Genomic DNA, 24,275 nt, shown 5'->3' on the forward strand with positions numbered 1-24,275 from the left:
GCTTCACTCGATCCACACCCCACTCCACGAAGATCCACTTAGCGCCAACAGTGTGCCGGCAACTTCAGCAGAGGAGCTGACAGGGGCAGCACTGAGGCCTAAACCATCAGCCCCCTTCCGCCATCGCCCAACTCCAGCCCACGCCCGCCCACTGCTCCAGCCACGCGGGGCAGTCAAGAACCTCACTGCACGAAACACAACAACAGAGAGGGCCACAGGCCTGGCCTGAGGCTCCAGGCTCCAACCAGGGAAGCTTGCTCATGTTGGCTTCCATAATCAACCTCGGAAGCGGCATGCACAAAGTGTGATCCTGTCCAAAAATCACCTCTCCAAGCTGCAAGCTTACTGGGTCTATACCAGAACACACTCCGACCCTGAAGACTAGCAGGAAAGCCTGCCCTCTTGCATTCCCTCAACGGCCTTTTAGCAGGGACCGGGGATTCATAGATGACCCAGCTTATGGGCAGACATGGTCGACCCTCAGACAGGAGCCCCTCCAATGCTGGAGCCCTTAGTGGGGTTTGCATGCCTGTCAGCAGGGGACGTTGGCCCTCACTCCTAACTGTCCCATACTCCCGAGACAGGAAACGTGCTGGACCTCAGTTTCAATGAGGAGACGGTAGAGCATTCTCACTCATTTTGTTCAGATTTTCCAAGGAATGCATACAAGGGTGTCATCATCGATCCAAGCACATGCTGGGACGCTGCAGAACACAAAAGGGAAGGCCGTGGGTCTCTGCAGAGGAGCCATGACCTGGAAGTACTCCAACTGCCTGGGGAATCCACAGTCCTCAGGCCACTCAGCAAGACCAACAATCAATCCACTCTTGCAACCATTGGGCCCATCTGTGGAAATCCTAATATCCAATGGCACATCTTAGTATGGGTGAATGCCTACCGTCCTGAGCTATCCACAGCCTTGCTCGGCAACGTGCACCCGCCCCACTTTGTCCAGTTCTCCTTAGCACATCCAGTCATCAGACAACGCGAAGGTCTTCTTCTCTTTGCCGACAGCCAGCCTTACTCTGCAACTGCACCTGAGAAGTGGACAGAAATCAGGCAGGTTTCTGAATTGCACAAGGGTCCTCAGAGAACATGATTTTTGGGAACACTTAACCTGGGCGTGAGCCTGGAACCTGCTTCCCAAGTACCACTGTCCCTTACCGAAAACTGATTGTGTGTCTCACAGCACGACTGAAGGAAGTTACGCACGTACATTGCTCGGTGTGTGAGACGCTGTATGTGTGTATTCACACGTGTGGGCGTGTGTGACTGTGACTGTGCACGAGGATGCGTTTGTGGATACCTGTGGGTGCCGCTAAATACGCGTCTTGGTCTCTGGGTGTCCCTGTGGCCCTCTGCAGACGCTTCTAACAGTAAACGTCATAGTTTATACACAGCACCCTGGTTGGACCCCCAACTGAAAGGAGAAAGACCCCTGTCAGCTTCATGAGGCCGCATGCGAACTTTGAACCCCAGGCTGTCAAAATAGGCCACAGACTCCCGCTCTCCCACAGCCACGCCTTCTGACCAAAGCACAAAGACTGGACGAGACCTCCCTCCCGGCCGTGGGTGTCACACCTATGTGGACCTGGAGATCCTGCCACCTACCACCACATCTGATGTGCCCTTGGGGTCACTCCCAGTGCTCCCGGAAGCAAGGTAACCTCCCATGGGCAGGCTGACACCGACCTGCAGTTGCCGACAGGCAAGATGCAGCCTGGCACTTCTCAAGGGGTTAACGGACTTCGGCCCAAGTGCCTCGTCTCGCCAACTAGACCAAATCACTTCCCATGACCCCGTGGGAATGCCCTCAATGGGAAGTGTTGGGCTTCAGCAACCATGACACAGGTTGGAACCCCACAGCGGAAATTAGGCCACCTTCCCGGCCACGTATAGGCAAGCTTCCAACTGGTAGGCTTTGCAGCCCTGACCACTGAGGAAACGCTCAAACGCTACACAGCCTCGTCCTAAGTGCCCTCCTCCTGCCTGCAGGGCGACTCGACTCTACTTGAAGCCACAGACATCATGTGAACATGGAGACACTGAACAGCAGGGAAGACACACCGCAAGCCTGTCTGCTTTGATGATGCCCACCCCACCCCATGCATCCTGGCAATTCTCCACTGCCACGGCGACACTACCGAGGCACTCACAGTGATCAAAGGCACTGTCCCCGACGACCACAGACAGACGTTCAACGGAAAACCTTTGCCACACGAGGGGACCTGGAAACTTGAAAGGGCACAGTGGCTGTCCACGACAGTGCGCCTGGCGTCGCAACAGTGCCTCCACCTCTGTCCCCCCAACGGACTGCTCCAGGTAAACCTCTGGCTGTTCGCAAGCCGAGTCATGCCCCCCCGGGAGAAGCACTTTCGTTTTGCACATTCCCAAACAACGGAACGATTAGGCCAAAGGGGATGTTCGCATAACTAAACATCCTCCAAGGAGGCCAGCAGAGACGCGTCACCATGTCAATCTTCTTTACGTCTCGCAAGACACCCTTTGGGTGTCTTTCCTCTGGCAATGGGATTCCAACTCTACACAGGTTACCTACCTCACCTCATCCACTTGAACTGCCAAAGCCATCCCCTCCATAGGCAGCTGATGCCAGCCCATCACGAACATGACACATCCTTGGGAAGCCGAGGCCAGCACCTGCAACCCAGTTATGATAGCCTATTCCACGACATCACAAAGGACATGTCCTCATCTTCCCTTCCCTTCCTGTACGGGCCATCAGTGATCCACGCAGGTTTAAATTCAGCACTCATTCCTCTCCCCACTCCACGATGACCCACTTGGCATCAACACTGTGCCGGGAGTTAAAGTAGAGAAGCAAACAAGGGCAGCAGCGAGGCCTAATCCATCAGCCCCTTTCCGCCGATGCCCAACCGAGCTCACCCCCGCCCATTGCTCCAGCCTCACTAGGCACTCAAGAAGCTCACCGTGAAAAACGCAAGAACAGGGAGGGCCACAGGCCTGGCCTGAGGTTCCAGGCACCAACCAGGGACGCTTGCTCATTTTGGCTTCCAGAATCAACCCCCAAAACGGCATGCACGAAGCGTGATCCTGGCCAAAACTCACCTCCCAACTGCAAGCTAACTGGGCCTAGACCAGCACACACTCTGACTCTTAAGACCAGCAGGAGAACCTGCCCCCTCGCATTCCCTCAACAGCCATTCAGCAGGGACCCGGGTTTCACAGATAACACAGCTTATGTGCAGACACGGTCAACCCTCAGAAAGGAGCCCCTCCAATACTGGAGTCCTTGGTGGTGTTTGCATGCATGTCGGCGGGGGACGCTGGCCCTCATTCCTAACTGTCCTCTCCCCCTGAGAGAGGAAACGTGCTGAACCTCAGTTTCGATGACGAGACGGTAGAGTGTTCTCACTCATTTGGTTCAGATTTTCCAAGGAATGCATGCAAGCGTGTCATCATCAATCCAAGCACATGCTGGGACGCTGCAGAACACAACTGGAGTCTGCGTGGGACTCTGTACAGGAGCCATGAGCCTGGGCTACCCCAAAAGCCTGGAGAATCCACAGCCCTCAGGCCACTCAGCAAGGGGAACAATCAATCCACTCTTGCAACCATTGGGCCTGTCTGAGGAAAACCTAATATCTAATGGCACATCTTGGGGTGCTTTAATACCTACCATCCTGAGTTATCCACGAACACACTCAGGGACATGGGCCCGCCTCACTTTTTCCACCTCTTCTTAGCACCTCCAGTCATCAGAGCACACGAAGGTCTTGTTTGTGTCGACGGCCAGCCTTTCCCAGCAACTGCACCTGAGAAGTGGACAGAAATCACCGAGGCTTCATAAGTGGACCGGTGTCCTCACAGGACATGATCCATAAAAACATTTACCTGGCCTTGAGCTCTGAAACTGCTTCCCAAGGACCTCTAACCCTTACCGAGAATTGACTGCATGTCTGATAGTACGACTGCAGGAAGTTACGCACATATGTTGGCCGGTGTCTGAGAGGCTGTATGTGTGTGTTCACGCGTGTGGGCGTGTGTGACTGTGACTGCGCATGCGGACGTGCTTGTGGGTTCCTCTGTGTGCCGCTGCATACGCGTCTTGGTCTCTGTGTGTCCCTATGGCCCTGTGAAGAGGAGTCCAACAATAAAAGAAAGAGTTTATACACAGCACCCTGGTGAGACCCCTAACTGAAAGGAGAAAGAATCCTGTCAGCTTTAAGAGGCCGCAGACACACTTTGACCCCCAGGGGCTGTTGAAATAGTCCACGGACTCCCGCTCTCCTACAGCCACGCCTTCTGACCAAAACACAAAGCCTCGACGAGACCTGCCTCCGGGCCTTGGCTGTGACATCGACATGCACCTCGAGACTCTGTCAGCTACCAGTATATCTGATGGGCATTTGGGGTCACTCGCAGCACTTCCGGAAGCAAGGGAACTCCCATGGTCGGGCCGACACCGACCGGCAGCTGTCTACTGCCAAGATGCAGTCTGAAAACACTCAAGGGGCTAACGAACGTGGGCCCACGTGCCACTTCTCGCCAACTAGGCCTAATCACTTTCCATTGACCCGTGGGAATGCCCACCACAGGAAGTGGTGGGCTTCAGCCACCATGACCCATGTCGGATCCCCACGGCGGAAACTAGTCCACATTCCCAGCCACGTCTCAGGCAGCTCCCATCTTGAATGTTCACGGCCCTGACCCCTAAGGAAACGCTCAAACCCTTGAAAGCCTCGTCCTACATGCCCTCCTCCAGCCCACAGGGCGACACGACCCTACTGGAAACCACAAACATCTTCAGAACACGGGAACACTGAACACCAGGGAAGACAGACCGCAAGCCTGTCTCCTTGGTTGATGCTGATCCCACACCATGCATCCTGGAAATTCTCCACTGCCAGAGTGACACTACCGAGTAACTCACAGTGATCAAAGGCATGGTCCCCGAGGACCACAGACAGACTTTCAAAGGAAGACCTCTGCCATGCGAGGGAACTTGGAAGCCTGAAAGGGAACAGTGGCTGGCCACGGCAGCACAGCAGGCATGGCAATGGGGCCCCCATCTCTGCCCCACCAATGGACTGCTCCAGATAAACCTCTGGCTGTTCGAAAGGCCTGCGTGCTACACCGGCCGGTCGCGTCATTCCCCCACGGGAGAAACACTTTCGCTTTACACATTGCCAAACAAGGGAACAAAGCGGCCAAAGGGGATGTTCGCATAACTCAACTACCTGCAAGGAGGCCGGCACAGACGCCTCACCATGTCGATCTTCTCTACTTCCCGCAAGACACGCTTTGGGTGTCATTCCTCGGGCAACGGGATCGCAACTCTACACAGCTTACCTACCTCAACTCACCCACTTGAACTGCCAAAGCCATCCGCTCCATAGGCAGCTTATGCCAGCCCATCACGAACAAGACACATTCTTGGGAAGCCGAGGCCAGCGCCTGCAACCCAATGAAGACAACCCATCCCACGACATCACACAGGACCTTTCCTCATGATACCTTACCTTTCTCTCCAGGCCAGCAGCCACCACCCAGGCTGAAATGCTTCACTCGATCCACACCCCACTCCACGAAGATCCACTTAGCGCCAACAGTGTGCCGGCAACTTCAGCAGAGGAGCTGACAGGGGCAGCACTGAGGCCTAAACCATCAGCCCCCTTCCGCCATCGCCCAACTCCAGCCCACGCCCGCCCACTGCTCCAGCCACGCGGGGCAGTCAAGAACCTCACTGCACGAAACACAACAACAGAGAGGGCCACAGGCCTGGCCTGAGGCTCCAGGCTCCAACCAGGGAAGCTTGCTCATGTTGGCTTCCATAATCAACCTCGGAAGCGGCATGCACAAAGTGTGATCCTGTCCAAAAATCACCTCTCCAAGCTGCAAGCTTACTGGGTCTATACCAGAACACACTCCGACCCTGAAGACTAGCAGGAAAGCCTGCCCTCTTGCATTCCCTCAACGGCCTTTTAGCAGGGACCGGGGATTCATAGATGACCCAGCTTATGGGCAGACATGGTCGACCCTCAGACAGGAGCCCCTCCAATGCTGGAGCCCTTAGTGGGGTTTGCATGCCTGTCAGCAGGGGACGTTGGCCCTCACTCCTAACTGTCCCATACTCCCGAGACAGGAAACGTGCTGGACCTCAGTTTCAATGAGGAGACGGTAGAGCATTCTCACTCATTTTGTTCAGATTTTCCAAGGAATGCATACAAGGGTGTCATCATCGATCCAAGCACATGCTGGGACGCTGCAGAACACAAAAGGGAAGGCCGTGGGTCTCTGCAGAGGAGCCATGACCTGGAAGTACTCCAACTGCCTGGGGAATCCACAGTCCTCAGGCCACTCAGCAAGACCAACAATCAATCCACTCTTGCAACCATTGGGCCCATCTGTGGAAATCCTAATATCCAATGGCACATCTTAGTATGGGTGAATGCCTACCGTCCTGAGCTATCCACAGCCTTGCTCGGCAACGTGCACCCGCCCCACTTTGTCCAGTTCTCCTTAGCACATCCAGTCATCAGACAACGCGAAGGTCTTCTTCTCTTTGCCGACAGCCAGCCTTACTCTGCAACTGCACCTGAGAAGTGGACAGAAATCAGGCAGGTTTCTGAATTGCACAAGGGTCCTCAGAGAACATGATTTTTGGGAACACTTAACCTGGGCGTGAGCCTGGAACCTGCTTCCCAAGTACCACTGTCCCTTACCGAAAACTGATTGTGTGTCTCACAGCACGACTGAAGGAAGTTACGCACGTACATTGCTCGGTGTGTGAGACGCTGTATGTGTGTATTCACACGTGTGGGCGTGTGTGACTGTGACTGTGCACGAGGATGCGTTTGTGGATACCTGTGGGTGCCGCTAAATACGCGTCTTGGTCTCTGGGTGTCCCTGTGGCCCTCTGCAGACGCTTCTAACAGTAAACGTCATAGTTTATACACAGCACCCTGGTTGGACCCCCAACTGAAAGGAGAAAGACCCCTGTCAGCTTCATGAGGCCGCATGCGAACTTTGAACCCCAGGCTGTCAAAATAGGCCACAGACTCCCGCTCTCCCACAGCCACGCCTTCTGACCAAAGCACAAAGACTGGACGAGACCTCCCTCCCGGCCGTGGGTGTCACACCTATGTGGACCTGGAGATCCTGCCACCTACCACCACATCTGATGTGCCCTTGGGGTCACTCCCAGTGCTCCCGGAAGCAAGGTAACCTCCCATGGGCAGGCTGACACCGACCTGCAGTTGCCGACAGGCAAGATGCAGCCTGGCACTTCTCAAGGGGTTAACGGACTTCGGCCCAAGTGCCTCGTCTCGCCAACTAGACCAAATCACTTCCCATGACCCCGTGGGAATGCCCTCAATGGGAAGTGTTGGGCTTCAGCAACCATGACACAGGTTGGAACCCCACAGCGGAAATTAGGCCACCTTCCCGGCCACGTATAGGCAAGCTTCCAACTGGTAGGCTTTGCAGCCCTGACCACTGAGGAAACGCTCAAACGCTACACAGCCTCGTCCTAAGTGCCCTCCTCCTGCCTGCAGGGCGACTCGACTCTACTTGAAGCCACAGACATCATGTGAACATGGAGACACTGAACAGCAGGGAAGACACACCGCAAGCCTGTCTGCTTTGATGATGCCCACCCCACCCCATGCATCCTGGCAATTCTCCACTGCCACGGCGACACTACCGAGGCACTCACAGTGATCAAAGGCACTGTCCCCGAGGACCACAGACAGACGTTCAACGGAAAACCTTTGCCACACGAGGGGACCTGGAAACTTGAAAGGGCACAGTGGCTGTCCACGACAGTGCGCCTGGCGTCGCAACAGTGCCTCCACCTCTGTCCCCCCAACGGACTGCTCCAGGTAAACCTCTGGCTGTTCGCAAGCCGAGTCATGCCCCCCCGGGAGAAGCACTTTCGTTTTGCACATTCCCAAACAACGGAACGATTAGGCCAAAGGGGATGTTCGCATAACTAAACATCCTCCAAGGAGGCCAGCAGAGACGCGTCACCATGTCAATCTTCTTTACGTCTCGCAAGACACCCTTTGGGTGTCTTTCCTCTGGCAATGGGATTCCAACTCTACACAGGTTACCTACCTCACCTCATCCACTTGAACTGCCAAAGCCATCCCCTCCATAGGCAGCTGATGCCAGCCCATCACGAACATGACACATCCTTGGGAAGCCGAGGCCAGCACCTGCAACCCAGTTATGATAGCCTATTCCACGACATCACAAAGGACATGTCCTCATCTTCCCTTCCCTTCCTGTACGGGCCATCAGTGATCCACGCAGGTTTAAATTCAGCACTCATTCCTCTCCCCACTCCACGATGACCCACTTGGCATCAACACTGTGCCGGGAGTTAAAGTAGAGAAGCAAACAAGGGCAGCAGCGAGGCCTAATCCATCAGCCCCTTTCCGCCGATGCCCAACCGAGCTCACCCCCGCCCATTGCTCCAGCCTCACTAGGCACTCAAGAAGCTCACCGTGAAAAACGCAAGAACAGGGAGGGCCACAGGCCTGGCCTGAGGTTCCAGGCACCAACCAGGGACGCTTGCTCATTTTGGCTTCCAGAATCAACCCCCAAAACGGCATGCACGAAGCGTGATCCTGGCCAAAACTCACCTCCCAACTGCAAGCTAACTGGGCCTAGACCAGCACACACTCTGACTCTTAAGACCAGCAGGAGAACCTGCCCCCTCGCATTCCCTCAACAGCCATTCAGCAGGGACCCGGGTTTCACAGATAACACAGCTTATGTGCAGACACGGTCAACCCTCAGAAAGGAGCCCCTCCAATACTGGAGTCCTTGGTGGTGTTTGCATGCATGTCGGCGGGGGACGCTGGCCCTCATTCCTAACTGTCCTCTCCCCCTGAGAGAGGAAACGTGCTGAACCTCAGTTTCGATGACGAGACGGTAGAGTGTTCTCACTCATTTGGTTCAGATTTTCCAAGGAATGCATGCAAGCGTGTCATCATCAATCCAAGCACATGCTGGGACGCTGCAGAACACAACTGGAGTCTGCGTGGGACTCTGTACAGGAGCCATGAGCCTGGGCTACCCCAAAAGCCTGGAGAATCCACAGCCCTCAGGCCACTCAGCAAGGGGAACAATCAATCCACTCTTGCAACCATTGGGCCTGTCTGAGGAAAACCTAATATCTAATGGCACATCTTGGGGTGCTTTAATACCTACCATCCTGAGTTATCCACGAACACACTCAGGGACATGGGCCCGCCTCACTTTTTCCACCTATTCTTAGCACCTCCAGTCATCAGAGCACACGAAGGTCTTGTTTGTGTCGACGGCCAGCCTTTCCCAGCAACTGCACCTGAGAAGTGGACAGAAATCACCGAGGCTTCATAAGTGGACCGGTGTCCTCACAGGACATGATCCATAAAAACATTTACCTGGCCTTGAGCTCTGAAACTGCTTCCCAAGGACCTCTAACCCTTACCGAGAATTGACTGCATGTCTGATAGTACGACTGCAGGAAGTTACGCACATATGTTGGCCGGTGTCTGAGAGGCTGTATGTGTGTGTTCACGCGTGTGGGCGTGTGTGACTGTGACTGCGCATGCGGACGTGCTTGTGGGTTCCTCTGTGTGCCGCTGCATACGCGTCTTGGTCTCTGTGTGTCCCTATGGCCCTGTGAAGAGGAGTCCAACAATAAAAGAAAGAGTTTATACACAGCACCCTGGTGAGACCCCTAACTGAAAGGAGAAAGAATCCTGTCAGCTTTAAGAGGCCGCAGACACACTTTGACCCCCAGGGGCTGTTGAAATAGTCCACGGACTCCCGCTCTCCTACAGCCACGCCTTCTGACCAAAACACAAAGCCTCGACGAGACCTGCCTCCGGGCCTTGGCTGTGACATCGACATGCACCTCGAGACTCTGTCAGCTACCAGTATATCTGATGGGCATTTGGGGTCACTCGCAGCACTTCCGGAAGCAAGGGAACTCCCATGGTCGGGCCGACACCGACCGGCAGCTGTCTACTGCCAAGATGCAGTCTGAAAACACTCAAGGGGCTAACGAACGTGGGCCCACGTGCCACTTCTCGCCAACTAGGCCTAATCACTTTCCATTGACCCGTGGGAATGCCCACCACAGGAAGTGGTGGGCTTCAGCCACCATGACCCATGTCGGATCCCCACAGCAGAAACTAGTCCACATTCCCAGCCACGTCTCAGGCAGCTCCCATCTTGAATGTTCACGGCCCTGACCCCTAAGGAAACGCTCAAACCCTTGAAAGCCTCGTCCTACATGCCCTCCTCCAGCCCACAGGGCGACACGACCCTACTGGAAACCACAAACATCTTCAGAACACGGGAACACTGAACACCAGGGAAGACAGACCGCAAGCCTGTCTCCTTGGTTGATGCTGATCCCACACCATGCATCCTGGAAATTCTCCACTGCCAGAGTGACACTACCGAGTAACTCACAGTGATCAAAGGCATGGTCCCCGAGGACCACAGACAGACTTTCAAAGGAAGACCTCTGCCATGCGAGGGAACTTGGAAGCCTGAAAGGGAACAGTGGCTGGCCACGGCAGCACAGCAGGCATGGCAATGGGGCCCCCATCTCTGCCCCACCAATGGACTGCTCCAGATAAACCTCTGGCTGTTCGAAAGGCCTGCGTGCTACACCGGCCGGTCGCGTCATTCCCCCACGGGAGAAACACTTTCGCTTTACACATTGCCAAACAAGGGAACAAAGCGGCCAAAGGGGATGTTCGCATAACTCAACTACCTGCAAGGAGGCCGGCACAGACGCCTCACCATGTCGATCTTCTCTACTTCCCGCAAGACACCCTTTGGGTGTCATTCCTCGGGCAACGGGATCGCAACTCTACACAGCTTACCTACCTCAACTCACCCACTTGAACTGCCAAAGCCATCCGCTCCATAGGCAGCTTATGCCAGCCCATCACGAACAAGACACATTCTTGGGAAGCCGAGGCCAGCGCCTGCAACCCAATGAAGACAACCCATCCCACGACATCACACAGGACCTTTCCTCATGATACCTTACCTTTCTCTCCAGGCCAGCAGCCACCACCCAGGCTGAAATGCTTCACTCGATCCACACCCCACTCCACGAAGATCCACTTAGCGCCAACAGTGTGCCGGCAACTTCAGCAGAGGAGCTGACAGGGGCAGCACTGAGGCCTAAACCATCAGCCCCCTTCCGCCATCGCCCAACTCCAGCCCACGCCCGCCCACTGCTCCAGCCACGCGGGGCAGTCAAGAACCTCACTGCACGAAACACAACAACAGAGAGGGCCACAGGCCTGGCCTGAGGCTCCAGGCTCCAACCAGGGAAGCTTGCTCATGTTGGCTTCCATAATCAACCTCGGAAGCGGCATGCACAAAGTGTGATCCTGTCCAAAAATCACCTCTCCAAGCTGCAAGCTTACTGGGTCTATACCAGAACACACTCCGACCCTGAAGACTAGCAGGAAAGCCTGCCCTCTTGCATTCCCTCAACGGCCTTTTAGCAGGGACCGGGGATTCATAGATGACCCAGCTTATGGGCAGACATGGTCGACCCTCAGACAGGAGCCCCTCCAATGCTGGAGCCCTTAGTGGGGTTTGCATGCCTGTCAGCAGGGGACGTTGGCCCTCACTCCTAACTGTCCCATACTCCCGAGACAGGAAACGTGCTGGACCTCAGTTTCAATGAGGAGACGGTAGAGCATTCTCACTCATTTTGTTCAGATTTTCCAAGGAATGCATACAAGGGTGTCATCATCGATCCAAGCACATGCTGGGACGCTGCAGAACACAAAAGGGAAGGCCGTGGGTCTCTGCAGAGGAGCCATGACCTGGAAGTACTCCAACTGCCTGGGGAATCCACAGTCCTCAGGCCACTCAGCAAGACCAACAATCAATCCACTCTTGCAACCATTGGGCCCATCTGTGGAAATCCTAATATCCAATGGCACATCTTAGTATGGGTGAATGCCTACCGTCCTGAGCTATCCACAGCCTTGCTCGGCAACGTGCACCCGCCCCACTTTGTCCAGTTCTCCTTAGCACATCCAGTCATCAGACAACGCGAAGGTCTTCTTCTCTTTGCCGACAGCCAGCCTTACTCTGCAACTGCACCTGAGAAGTGGACAGAAATCAGGCAGGTTTCTGAATTGCACAAGGGTCCTCAGAGAACATGATTTTTGGGAACACTTAACCTGGGCGTGAGCCTGGAACCTGCTTCCCAAGTACCACTGTCCCTTACCGAAAACTGATTGTGTGTCTCACAGCACGACTGAAGGAAGTTACGCACGTACATTGCTCGGTGTGTGAGACGCTGTATGTGTGTATTCACACGTGTGGGCGTGTGTGACTGTGACTGTGCACGAGGATGCGTTTGTGGATACCTGTGGGTGCCGCTAAATACGCGTCTTGGTCTCTGGGTGTCCCTGTGGCCCTCTGCAGACGCTTCTAACAGTAAACGTCATAGTTTATACACAGCACCCTGGTTGGACCCCCAACTGAAAGGAGAAAGACCCCTGTCAGCTTCATGAGGCCGCATGCGAACTTTGAACCCCAGGCTGTCAAAATAGGCCACAGACTCCCGCTCTCCCACAGCCACGCCTTCTGACCAAAGCACAAAGACTGGACGAGACCTCCCTCCCGGCCGTGGGTGTCACACCTATGTGGACCTGGAGATCCTGCCACCTACCACCACATCTGATGTGCCCTTGGGGTCACTCCCAGTGCTCCCGGAAGCAAGGTAACCTCCCATGGGCAGGCTGACACCGACCTGCAGTTGCCGACAGGCAAGATGCAGCCTGGCACTTCTCAAGGGGTTAACGGACTTCGGCCCAAGTGCCTCGTCTCGCCAACTAGACCAAATCACTTCCCATGACCCCGTGGGAATGCCCTCAATGGGAAGTGTTGGGCTTCAGCAACCATGACACAGGTTGGAACCCCACAGCGGAAATTAGGCCACCTTCCCGGCCACGTATAGGCAAGCTTCCAACTGGTAGGCTTTGCGGCCCTGACCACTGAGGAAACGCTCAAACGCTACACAGCCTCGTCCTAAGTGCCCTCCTCCTGCCTGCAGGGCGACTCGACTCTACTTGAAGCCACAGACATCATGTGAACATGGAGACACTGAACAGCAGGGAAGACACACCGCAAGCCTGTCTGCTTTGATGATGCCCACCCCACCCCATGCATCCTGGCAATTCTCCACTGCCACGGCGACACTACCGAGGCACTCACAGTGATCAAAGGCACTGTCCCCGAGGACCACAGACAGACTTTCAACGGAAAACCTTTGCCACACGAGGGGACCTGGAAACTTGAAAGGGCACAGTGGCTGTCCACGACAGTGCGCCTGGCGTCGCAACAGTGCCCCCACCTCTGTCCCCCCAACGGACTGCTCCAGGTAAACCTCTGGCTGTTCGCAAGCCGAGTCATGCCCCCCCGGGAGAAGCACTTTCGCTTTGCACATTCCCAAACAAGGGAACAAAGCAGCCAAAGGGGATGTTCGCATAACTAAACATCCTCCAAGGAGGCCAGCAGAGACGCGTCACCATGTCAATCTTCTTTACGTCTCGCAAGACACCCTTTGGGTGTCTTTCCTCTGGCAATGGGATTCCAACTCTACACAGGTTACCTACCTCACCTCATCCACTTGAACTGCCAAAGCCATCCCCTCCATAGGCAGCTGATGCCAGCCCATCACGAACATGACACATCCTTGGGAAGCCGAGGCCAGCACCTGCAACCCAGTTATGATAGCCTATTCCACGACATCACAAAGGACATGTCCTCATCTTCCCTTCCCTTCCTGTACGGGCCATCAGTGATCCACGCAGGTTTAAATTCAGCACTCATTCCTCTCCCCACTCCACGATGACCCACTTGGCATCAACACTGTGCCGGGAGTTAAAGTAGAGAAGCAAACAAGGGCAGCAGCGAGGCCTAATCCATCAGCCCCTTTCCGCCGATGCCCAACCGAGCTCACCCCCGCCCATTGCTCCAGCCTCACTAGGCACTCAAGAAGCTCACCGTGAAAAACGCAAGAACAGGGAGGGCCACAGGCCTGGCCTGAGGTTCCAGGCACCAACCAGGGACGCTTGCTCATTTTGGCTTCCAGAATCAACCCCCAAAATGGCATGCACGAAGCGTGATCCTGGCCAAAACTCACCTCCCAACTGCAAGCTAACTGGGCCTAGACCAGCACACACTCTGACTCTTAAGACCAGCAGGAGAGCCTGCCCCCTCGCATTCCCTCAACAGCCATTCAGCAGGGACCCGGGATTCACAGATAACACAGCTTATGTGCAGACACGGTCAACCCTCAGACAGGAGCCCCTCCAATACTGGAGTCCTTGGTGGTGTTTGCATGCATGTCAGCGGAAGACGCTGGCCCTCATTCCTAACTGTCCTCTCCCCCTGAGAGAGGAAACGTGCTGAACCTCAGTTTCGATGACGAGACGGTAGAGTGTTCTCACTCATTTGGCTCAGATTTTCCAAGGAATGCATGCAAGGGTGTCTTCATCAATCCAAGCACATGCTGGGACGCTGCAGAACACAACCGGAGTCTGCGCGGGACTCTGTACAGGAGCCATGAGCCTGGGCTACCCCAAAAGCCTGGAGAATCCACAGCCCTCAGGCCACTCAGCAAGGGGAACAATCAATCCACTCTTGCAGCCATTGGGCCCGTCTGAGGAAAACCTAATATCTAACGGCACATCTTGGGGTGCTTGAATACCTACCATCCTGAGTTATCCACGACCACGCTCGGGGACATGGGCCCGCCTCACTTTTTCCACTTCTTCTTAGCACCTCCAGTCATCAGAGCACACGAAGGTCTTCTTGTTTGTGCCGGCGGCCAGCCTTTCCCAGCAACTGCACCTGAGAAGTGGACAGAAATCACCGAGGCTTCATAAGTGGACCGGTGTCCTCACAGGACATGATCCATAAAAACAGTTACCTGGCCTTGAGCTCTGAAACTGCTTCCCAAGGACCTCTAACCCTTACCGAGAATTGACTGCATGTCTGATAGTACGACTGCAGGAAGTTACGCACATATGTTGGCCGGTGTCTGAGAGGCTGTATGTGTGTGTTCACGCGTGTGGGCGTGTGTGACTGTGACTGCGCATGCGGACGTGCTTGTGGGTTCCTCTGTGTGCCGCTGCATACGCGTCTTGGTCTCTGTGTGTCCCTATGGCCCTGTGAAGAGGAGTCCAACAATAAAAGAAAGAGTTTATACATAGCACCCTGGTGAGACCCCTAACTGAAAGGAGAAAGAATCCTGTCAGCTTTAAGAGGCCGCAGACACACTTTGACCCCCAGGGGCTGTTGAAATAGTCCACGGACTCCCGCTCTCCTACAGCCACGCCTTCTGACCAAAACACAAAGCGTCAACGCGACCTGCCTCTGGGCCTTGGCTTTGACATCTACATGCATCTCGAGACTCTGTCAGCTACCAGTATATCTGATGGGCATTTGGGGTCACTCGCAGCACTTCTGGAAGCAAGGGAACTCCCATGGTCGGGCCGACACCGACCGGCAGCTGTCTGCTGCCAAGATGCAGTCTGAAAACACTCAAGGGGCTAACGAACGTGGGCCCACGTGCCACATCTCGCCAACTAGGCCTAATCACTTTCCATTGACCCGTGGGAATGCCCACCACAGGAAGTGGTGGGCTTCAGCCACCATGACCCATGTCGGATCCCCACGGCGGAAACTAGTCCACATTCCCAGCCACGTCTCAGGCAGCTCCCATCTTGAATGTTCGCGGCCCTGACCCCTAAGGAAACGCTCAAACCCTTGAAAGCCTCGTCCTACATGCCCTCCTCCAGCCCACAGGGCGACACGACCCTACTGGAAACCACAAACATCTTCAGAACACGGGAACACTGAACACCAGGGAAGACAGACCACAAGCCTGTCTCCTTCGTTGATGCTGATCCCACACCATGCACCCTGGAAATTCTCCACTGCCACAGTGACACTACCGAGTAACTCACAGTGATCAAAGGCATGGTCCCCGAGGACCACAGACAGGCTTTCAAAGGAAGACCTCTGCCATGCGAGGGAACTTGGAAGCCTGAAAGGGAACAGTGGATGGCCACGGCAGCACAGCTGGCATGGCAATGGGGCCCCCATCTCTGCCCCACCAATGGACTGCTCCAGATAAACCTCTGGCTGTTCGAAAGGCCTGCGTGCTACACAGGCCGGTCGCGTCATTCCCCCACGGGAGAAACACTTTCGCTTTACACATTGCCAAGCAAGGGAACAAAGCGGCCAAAGGGGATGTTCGCATAACTCAACTACCTGCAAGGAGGCCGGCACAGACGCCTCACCATGTCGATCTTCTCTACTTCCCGCAAGACACCCTTTGGGTGTCATTCCTCGGGCAACGGGATCGCAACTCTACACAGCTTACCTACCTCAACTCACCCACTTGAACTGCCAAAGCCATCCGCTCCATAGGCAGCTTATGCCAGCCCATCACGAACAAGACACATTCTTGGGAAGCCGAGGCCAGCGCCTGCAACCCAATGAAGACAACCCATCCCACGACATCACACAGGACCTTTCCTCATGATACCTTACCTTTCTCTCCAGGCCAGCAGCCACCACCCAGGCTGAAATGCTTCACTCGATCCACACCCCACTCCACGAAGATCCACTTAGCGCCAACAGTGTGCCGGCAACTTCAGCAGAGGAGCTGACAGGGGCAGCACTGAGGCCTAAACCATCAGCCCCCTTCCGCCATCGCCCAACTCCAGCCCACGCCCGCCCACTGCTCCAGCCACACGGGGCAGTCAAGAACCTCACTGCACGAAACACAACAACAGAGAGGGCCACAGGCCTGGCCTGAGGCTCCAGGCTCCAACCAGGGAAGCTTGCTCATGTTGGCTTCCATAATCAAACTCGGAAGCAGCATGCACAAAGTGTGATCCTGTCCAAAAATCACCTCTCCAAGCTGCAAGCTTACTGGGTCTATACCAGAACACACTCCGACCCTGAAGACTAGCAGGAAAGCCTGCCCTCTTGCATTCCCTCAACGGCCTTTTAGCAGGGACCGGGGATTCATAGATGACCCAGCTTATGGGCAGACATGGTCGACCCTCAGACAGGAGCCCCTCCAATGCTGGAGCCCTTAGTGGGGTTTGCATGCCTGTCAGCAGGGGACGTTGGCCCTCACTCCTAACTGTCCCATACTCCCGAGACAGGAAACGTGCTGGACCTCAGTTTCAATGAGGAGACGGTAGAGCATTCTCACTCATTTTGTTCAGATTTTCCAAGGAATGCATACAAGGGTGTCATCATCGATCCAAGCACATGCTGGGACGCTGCAGAACACAAAAGGGAAGGCCGTGGGTCTCTGCAGAGGAGCCATGACCTGGAAGTACTCCAACTGCCTGGGGAATCCACAGTCCTCAGGCCACTCAGCAAGACCAACAATCAATCCACTCTTGCAACCATTGGGCCCATCTGTGGAAATCCTAATATCCAATGGCACATCTTAGTATGGGTGAATGCCTACCGTCCTGAGCTATCCACAGCCTTGCTCGGCAACGTGCACCCGCCCCACTTTGTCCAGTTCTCCTTAGCACATCCAGTCATCAGACAACGCGAAGGTCTTCTTCTCTTTGCCGACAGCCAGCCTTACTCTGCAACTGCACCTGAGAAGTGGACAGAAATCAGGCAGGTTTCTGAATTGCACAAGGGTCCTCAGAGAACATGATTTTTGAGAACACTTAACCTGGGCGTGAGCCTGGAACCTGCTTCCCAAGTACCACTGTCCCTTACCGAAAACTGATTGTGTGTCTCACAGCACGACTGAAGGAAGTTACGCACGTACATTGCTCGGTGTGTGAGACGCTGTATGTGTGTATTCACACGTGTGGGCGTGTGTGACTGTGACTGTGCACGAGGATGCGTTTGTGGATACCTGTGGGTGCCGCTAAATACGCGTCTTGGTCTCTGGGTGTCCCTGTGGCCCTCTGCAGACGCTTCTAACAGTAAACGTCATAGTTTATACACAGCACCCTGGTTGGACCCCCAACTGAAAGGAGAAAGACCCCTGTCAGCTTCATGAGGCCGCATGCGAACTTTGAACCCCAGGCTGTCAAAATAGGCCACAGACTCCCGCTCTCCCACAGCCACGCCTTCTGACCAAAGCACAAAGACTGGACGAGACCTCCCTCCCGGCCGTGGGTGTCACACCTATGTGGACCTGGAGATCCTGCCACCTACCACCACATCTGATGTGCCCTTGGGGTCACTCCCAGTGCTCCCGGAAGCAAGGTAACCTCCCATGGGCAGGCTGACACCGACCTGCAGTTGCCGACAGGCAAGATGCAGCCTGGCACTTCTCAAGGGGTTAACGGACTTCGGCCCAAGTGCCTCGTCTCGCCAACTAGACCAAATCACTTCCCATGACCCCGTGGGAATGCCCTCAATGGGAAGTGTTGGGCTTCAGCAACCATGACACAGGTTGGAACCCCACAGCGGAAATTAGGCCACCTTCCCGGCCACGTATAGGCAAGCTTCCAACTGGTAGGCTTTGCGGCCCTGACCACTGAGGAAACGCTCAAACGCTACACAGCCTCGTCCTAAGTGCCCTCCTCCTGCCTGCAGGGCGACTCGACTCTACTTGAAGCCACAGACATCATGTGAACATGGAGACACTGAACAGCAGGGAAGACACACCGCAAGCCTGTCTGCTTTGATGATGCCCACCCCACCCCATGCATCCTGGCAATTCTCCACTGCCACGGCGACACTACCGAGGCACTCACAGTGATCAAAGGCACTGTCCCCGAGGACCACAGACAGACTTTCAACGGAAAACCTTTGCCACACGAGGGGACCTGGAAACTTGAAAGGGCACAGTGGCTGTCCACGACAGTGCGCCTGGCGTCGCAACAGTGCCCCCACCTCTGTCCCCCCAACGGACTGCTCCAGGTAAACCTCTGGCTGTTCGCAAGCCGAGTCATGCCCCCCCGGGAGAAGCACTTTCGTTTTGCACATTCCCAAACAACGGAACGATTAGGCCAAAGGGGATGTTCGCATAACTAAACATCCTCCAAGGAGGCCAGCAGAGACGCGTCACCATGTCAATCTTCTTTACGTCTCGCAAGACACCCTTTGGGTGTCTTTCCTCTGGCAATGGGATTCCAACTCTACACAGGTTACCTACCTCACCTCATCCACTTGAACTGCCAAAGCCATCCCCTCCATAGGCAGCTGATGCCAGCCCATCACGAACATGACACATCCTTGGGAAGCCGAGGCCAGCACCTGCAACCCAGTTATGATAGCCTATTCCACGACATCACAAAGGACATGTCCTCATCTTCCCTTCCCTTCCTGTACGGGCCATCAGTGATCCACGCAGGTTTAAATTCAGCACTCATTCCTCTCCCCACTCCACGATGACCCACTTGGCATCAACACTGTGCCGGGAGTTAAAGTAGAGAAGCAAACAAGGGCAGCAGCGAGGCCTAATCCATCAGCCCCTTTCCGCCGATGCCCAACCGAGCTCACCCCCGCCCATTGCTCCAGCCTCACTAGGCACTCAAGAAGCTCACCGTGAAAAACGCAAGAACAGGGAGGGCCACAGGCCTGGCCTGAGGTTCCAGGCACCAACCAGGGACGCTTGCTCATTTTGGCTTCCAGAATCAACCCCCAAAATGGCATGCACGAAGCGTGATCCTGGCCAAAACTCACCTCCCAACTGCAAGCTAACTGGGCCTAGACCAGCACACACTCTGACTCTTAAGACCAGCAGGAGAGCCTGCCCCCTCGCATTCCCTCAACAGCCATTCAGCAGGGACCCGGGATTCACAGATAACACAGCTTATGTGCAGACACGGTCAACCCTCAGACAGGAGCCCCTCCAATACTGGAGTCCTTGGTGGTGTTTGCATGCATGTCAGCGGAAGACGCTGGCCCTCATTCCTAACTGTCCTCTCCCCCTGAGAGAGGAAACGTGCTGAACCTCAGTTTCGATGACGAGACGGTAGAGTGTTCTCACTCATTTGGCTCAGATTTTCCAAGGAATGCATGCAAGGGTGTCTTCATCAATCCAAGCACATGCTGGGACGCTGCAGAACACAACCGGAGTCTGCGCGGGACTCTGTACAGGAGCCATGAGCCTGGGCTACCCCAAAAGCCTGGAGAATCCACAGCCCTCAGGCCACTCAGCAAGGGGAACAATCAATCCACTCTTGCAGCCATTGGGCCCGTCTGAGGAAAACCTAATATCTAACGGCACATCTTGGGGTGCTTGAATACCTACCATCCTGAGTTATCCACGACCACGCTCGGGGACATGGGCCCGCCTCACTTTTTCCACTTCTTCTTAGCACCTCCAGTCATCAGAGCACACGAAGGTCTTCTTGTTTGTGCCGGCGGCCAGCCTTTCCCAGCAACTGCACCTGAGAAGTGGACAGAAATCACCGAGGCTTCATAAGTGGACCGGTGTCCTCACAGGACATGATCCATAAAAACAGTTACCTGGCCTTGAGCTCTGAAACTGCTTCCCAAGGACCTCTAACCCTTACCGAGAATTGACTGCATGTCTGATAGTACGACTGCAGGAAGTTACGCACATATGTTGGCCGGTGTCTGAGAGGCTGTATGTGTGTGTTCACGCGTGTGGGCGTGTGTGACTGTGACTGCGCATGCGGACGTGCTTGTGGGTTCCTCTGTGTGCCGCTGCATACGCGTCTTGGTCTCTGTGTGTCCCTATGGCCCTGTGAAGAGGAGTCCAACAATAAAAGAAAGAGTTTATACACAGCACCCTGGTGAGACCCCTAACTAAAAGGAGAAAAAACCCTGTCAGCTTTAAGAGGCCGCAGGCACACTTTGACCCCCAGGGGCTGTTGAAATAGTCCACGGACTCCCGCTCTCCTACAGCCACGCCTTCTGACCAAAACACAAAGCCTCGACGAGACCTGCCTCCGGGCCTTGGCTGTGACATCGACATGCACCTCGAGACTCTGTCAGCTACCAGTATATCTGATGGGCATTTGGGGTCACTCACAGCACTTCCGAAAGCAAGGGAAATCCCATGGTCGGGCCGACACCGACCGGCAGCTGTCTGCTGCCAAGATGCAGTCTGAAAACACTCAAGGGGCTAACGAACGTGGGCCCACGTGCCACTTCTCGCCAACTAGGCCTAATCACTTTCCATTGACCCGTGGGAATGCCCACCACAGGAAGTGGTGGGTTTCAGCCACCATGACCCATGTCAGATCCCCACGGCGGAAACTAGTCCACATTCCCAGCCACGTCTCAGGCAGCTCCCATCTTGAATGTTCGCGGCCCTGACCCCTAAGGAAACGCTCAAACCCTTGAAAGCCTCGTCCTACATGCCCTCCTCCAGCCCACAGGGCGACACGACCCTACTGGAAACCACAAACATCTTCAGAACACGGGAACACTGAACACCAGGGAAGACAGACCGCAAGCCTGTCTCCTTCGTTGATGCTGATCCCACACCATGCATCCTGGAAATTCTCCACTGCCACAGTGACACTACCGAGTAACTCACAGTGATCAAAGGCATGGTCCCCGAGGACCACAGACAGACTTTCAATGGAAGACCTCTGCCATGCGAGGGAACTTGGAAGCCTGAAAGGGAACAGTGGCTGGCCACGGCAGCACAGCAGGCATGGCAATGGGGCCCCCATCTCTGCCCCACCAATGGACTGCTCCAGATAAACCTCTGGCTGTTCGAAAGGCCTGCGTGCTACACCGGCCGGTCGCGTCATTCCCCCACGGGAGAAACACTTTCGCTTTACACATTGCCAAACAAGGGAACAAAGCGGCCAAAGGGGATGTTCGCATAACTCAACTACCTGCAAGGAGGCCGGCACAGACGCCTCACCATGTCGATCTTCTCTACTTCCCGCAAGACACCCTTTGGGTGTCATTCCTCGGGCAACGGGATCGCAACTCTACACAGCTTACCTACCTCAACTCACCCACTTGAACTGCCAAAGCCATCCGCTCCATAGGCAGCTTATGCCAGCCCATCACGAACAAGACACATTCTTGGGAAGCCGAGGCCAGCGCCTGCAAACCAATGATGACAACCCATCCCACGACATCACACAGGACCTTTCCTCATGATACCTTACCTTTCTCTCCAGGCCAGCAGACACCACCCAGGCTGAAATGCTTCACTCGATCCACACCCCACTTCACGAAGATCCACTTAGCACCAACAGTGTGCCGGCAACTTCAGCAGAGGAGCTGACAGGGGCAGCACTGAGGCCTAAACCATCAGCCCCCTTCCGCCATCGCCCAACTCCAGCCCACGCCCGCCCACTGCTCCAGCCACACGGGGCAGTCAAGAACCTCACTGCACGAAACACAACAACAGAGAGGGCCACAGGCCTGGCCTGAGGCTCCAGGCTCCAACCAGGGAAGCTTGCTCATGTTGGCTTCCATAATCAACCTCGGAAGCGGCATGCACAAAGTGTGATCCTGTCCAAAAATCACCTCTCCAAGCTGCAAGCTTACTGGGTCTCTACCAGAACACACTCCGACCCTGAAGACTAGCAGGAAAGCCTGCCCTCTTGCATTCCCTCAACGGCCTTTTAGCAGGGACCGGGGATTCATAGATGACCCAGCTTACGGGCAGACATGGTCGACCCTCAGACAGGAGCCCCTCCAATGCTGGAGCCCTTAGTGGGGTTTGCATGCCTGTCAGCAGGGGACGTTGGCCCTCACTCCTAACTGTCCCATACTCCCGAGACAGGAAACGTGCTGGACCTCACTTTCGATGAGGAGACGGTAGAGCGTTCTCACTCATTTTGTTCAGATTTTCCAAGGAATGCATACAAGGGTGTCATCATCGATCCAAGCACATGCTGGGACGCTGCAGAACACAAAAGGGAAGGCCGTGGGTCTCTGCAGAGGAGCCATGACCTGGAAGTACTCCAACTGCCTGGGGAATCCACAGTCCTCAGGCCACTCAGCAAGACCAACAATCAATCCACTCTTGCAACCATTGGGCCCATCTGTGGAAATCCTAATATCCAATGGCACATCTTAGTATGGGTGAATGCCTACCGTCCTGAGCTATCCACAGCCTTGCTCGGCAACGTGCACCCACCCCACTTTGTCCAGTTCTCCTTAGCACATCCAGTCATCAGACAACGTGAAGGTCTTCTTCTCTTTGCCGACAGCCAGCCTTACTCTGCAACTGCACCTGAGAAGTGGACAGAAGTCAGGCAGGTTTCTGAATTGCACAAGGGTCCTCAGAGAACATGATTTTTGGGAACACTTAACCTGGGCGTGAGCCTGGAACCTGCTTCCCAAGTACCACTATCCCTTACCGAAAACTGACTGTGTGTCTCACAGCACGAGTGAAGGAAGTTACGCACGTACATTGCTCGGTGTGTGAGACGCTGTATGTGTGTATTCACACGTGTGGGCGAGTGTGACTGTGACTGTGCACGAGGATGCGTTTGTGGATACCTATGTGTGCCGCTAAACACGCGTCTTGGTCTCTGGGTGTCCCTGTGGCCCTCTGCAGACGCCTCTAACAGTAAACGTCATAGTTTATACACAGCACCCTGGTTGGACCCCCAACTGAAAGGAGAAAGACCCCTGTCAGCTTCATGAGGCCGCATGCGAACTTTGATCCCCAGGCTGTCTAAATAGGCCACAGACTCCCGCTCTCCCACAGCCACGCCTTCTGACCAAAGCACAAAGACTGGACGAGACCTCCCTCCCGGCCGTGGGTGTCACACCTATGTGGACCTGGAGATCCTGACACGTACCACCACATCTGATGTGCCCTTGGGGTCACTCCCAGTGCTCCCGGAAGCAAGGTAACCTCCCATGGGCAGGCTGACACCGACCTGCAGTTGCCGACAGGCAAGATGCAGCCTGGCACTTCTCAGGGGGTTAACGGACTTCGGCCCAACTGCCTCATCTCGCCAACTAGACCAAATCACTTTCCATGACCCCGTGGGAATGCCCTCAATGGGAAGTGTTGGGCTTCAGCAACCATGACACGGGTTGGAACCCCACAGCGGAAATTAGGCCACCTTCCTGGCCACGTATAGGCAAGCTTCCAACTGGTAGGCTTTGCGGCCCTGACCACTGAGGAAACGCTCAAACGCTACACAGCCTCGTCCTAAGTGCCCTCCTCCTGCCTGCAGGGCGACTCGACTCTACTTGAAGCCACAGACATCATGTGAACACGGAGACACTGAACAGCAGGGAAGACACACCGCAAGCCTGTCTGCTTTGATGATGCCCACCCCACCCCACGC

General features: G+C 55.1%; 9 non-coding genes across 9 annotated transcripts; all 9 read right to left on the minus strand.

The window, feature by feature from the left end:
• Window positions 1–594: 594 nt before the first annotated feature.
• Window positions 595–687, minus strand: LOC132361738 (small nucleolar RNA SNORD116). The gene has a single exon (XR_009502007.1). It is a non-coding gene; the product is annotated as a small nucleolar RNA SNORD116 (small nucleolar RNA).
• A 2,667-nt stretch (window positions 688–3,354) lies between these two features.
• LOC132361035 (small nucleolar RNA SNORD116) lies at window positions 3,355–3,447 on the minus strand. The gene has a single exon (XR_009501350.1). It is a non-coding gene; the product is annotated as a small nucleolar RNA SNORD116 (small nucleolar RNA).
• Window positions 3,448–6,134: 2,687 nt separating this feature from the next.
• LOC132361739 (small nucleolar RNA SNORD116) lies at window positions 6,135–6,227 on the minus strand. Its single transcript, XR_009502008.1, has one exon. It is a non-coding gene; the product is annotated as a small nucleolar RNA SNORD116 (small nucleolar RNA).
• A 2,667-nt stretch (window positions 6,228–8,894) lies between these two features.
• On the minus strand, window positions 8,895–8,987 carry LOC132361037 (small nucleolar RNA SNORD116). The gene has a single exon (XR_009501352.1). It is a non-coding gene; the product is annotated as a small nucleolar RNA SNORD116 (small nucleolar RNA).
• Window positions 8,988–11,674: 2,687 nt separating this feature from the next.
• Window positions 11,675–11,767, minus strand: LOC132361741 (small nucleolar RNA SNORD116). The gene has a single exon (XR_009502010.1). It is a non-coding gene; the product is annotated as a small nucleolar RNA SNORD116 (small nucleolar RNA).
• Window positions 11,768–14,434: 2,667 nt separating this feature from the next.
• Window positions 14,435–14,527, minus strand: LOC132361156 (small nucleolar RNA SNORD116). Its single transcript, XR_009501467.1, has one exon. It is a non-coding gene; the product is annotated as a small nucleolar RNA SNORD116 (small nucleolar RNA).
• Window positions 14,528–17,217: 2,690 nt separating this feature from the next.
• On the minus strand, window positions 17,218–17,310 carry LOC132361742 (small nucleolar RNA SNORD116). The gene has a single exon (XR_009502011.1). It is a non-coding gene; the product is annotated as a small nucleolar RNA SNORD116 (small nucleolar RNA).
• A 2,667-nt stretch (window positions 17,311–19,977) lies between these two features.
• LOC132361157 (small nucleolar RNA SNORD116) lies at window positions 19,978–20,070 on the minus strand. Its single transcript, XR_009501468.1, has one exon. It is a non-coding gene; the product is annotated as a small nucleolar RNA SNORD116 (small nucleolar RNA).
• Window positions 20,071–22,760: 2,690 nt separating this feature from the next.
• On the minus strand, window positions 22,761–22,853 carry LOC132361825 (small nucleolar RNA SNORD116). The gene has a single exon (XR_009502092.1). It is a non-coding gene; the product is annotated as a small nucleolar RNA SNORD116 (small nucleolar RNA).
• Window positions 22,854–24,275: the final 1,422 nt, after the last annotated feature.

Source organism: Balaenoptera ricei, chromosome 2 (genome assembly GCF_028023285.1).
Source record: "Balaenoptera ricei isolate mBalRic1 chromosome 2, mBalRic1.hap2, whole genome shotgun sequence".
In the NCBI taxonomy this organism is placed as follows: domain Eukaryota; kingdom Metazoa; phylum Chordata; class Mammalia; order Artiodactyla; family Balaenopteridae; genus Balaenoptera; species Balaenoptera ricei.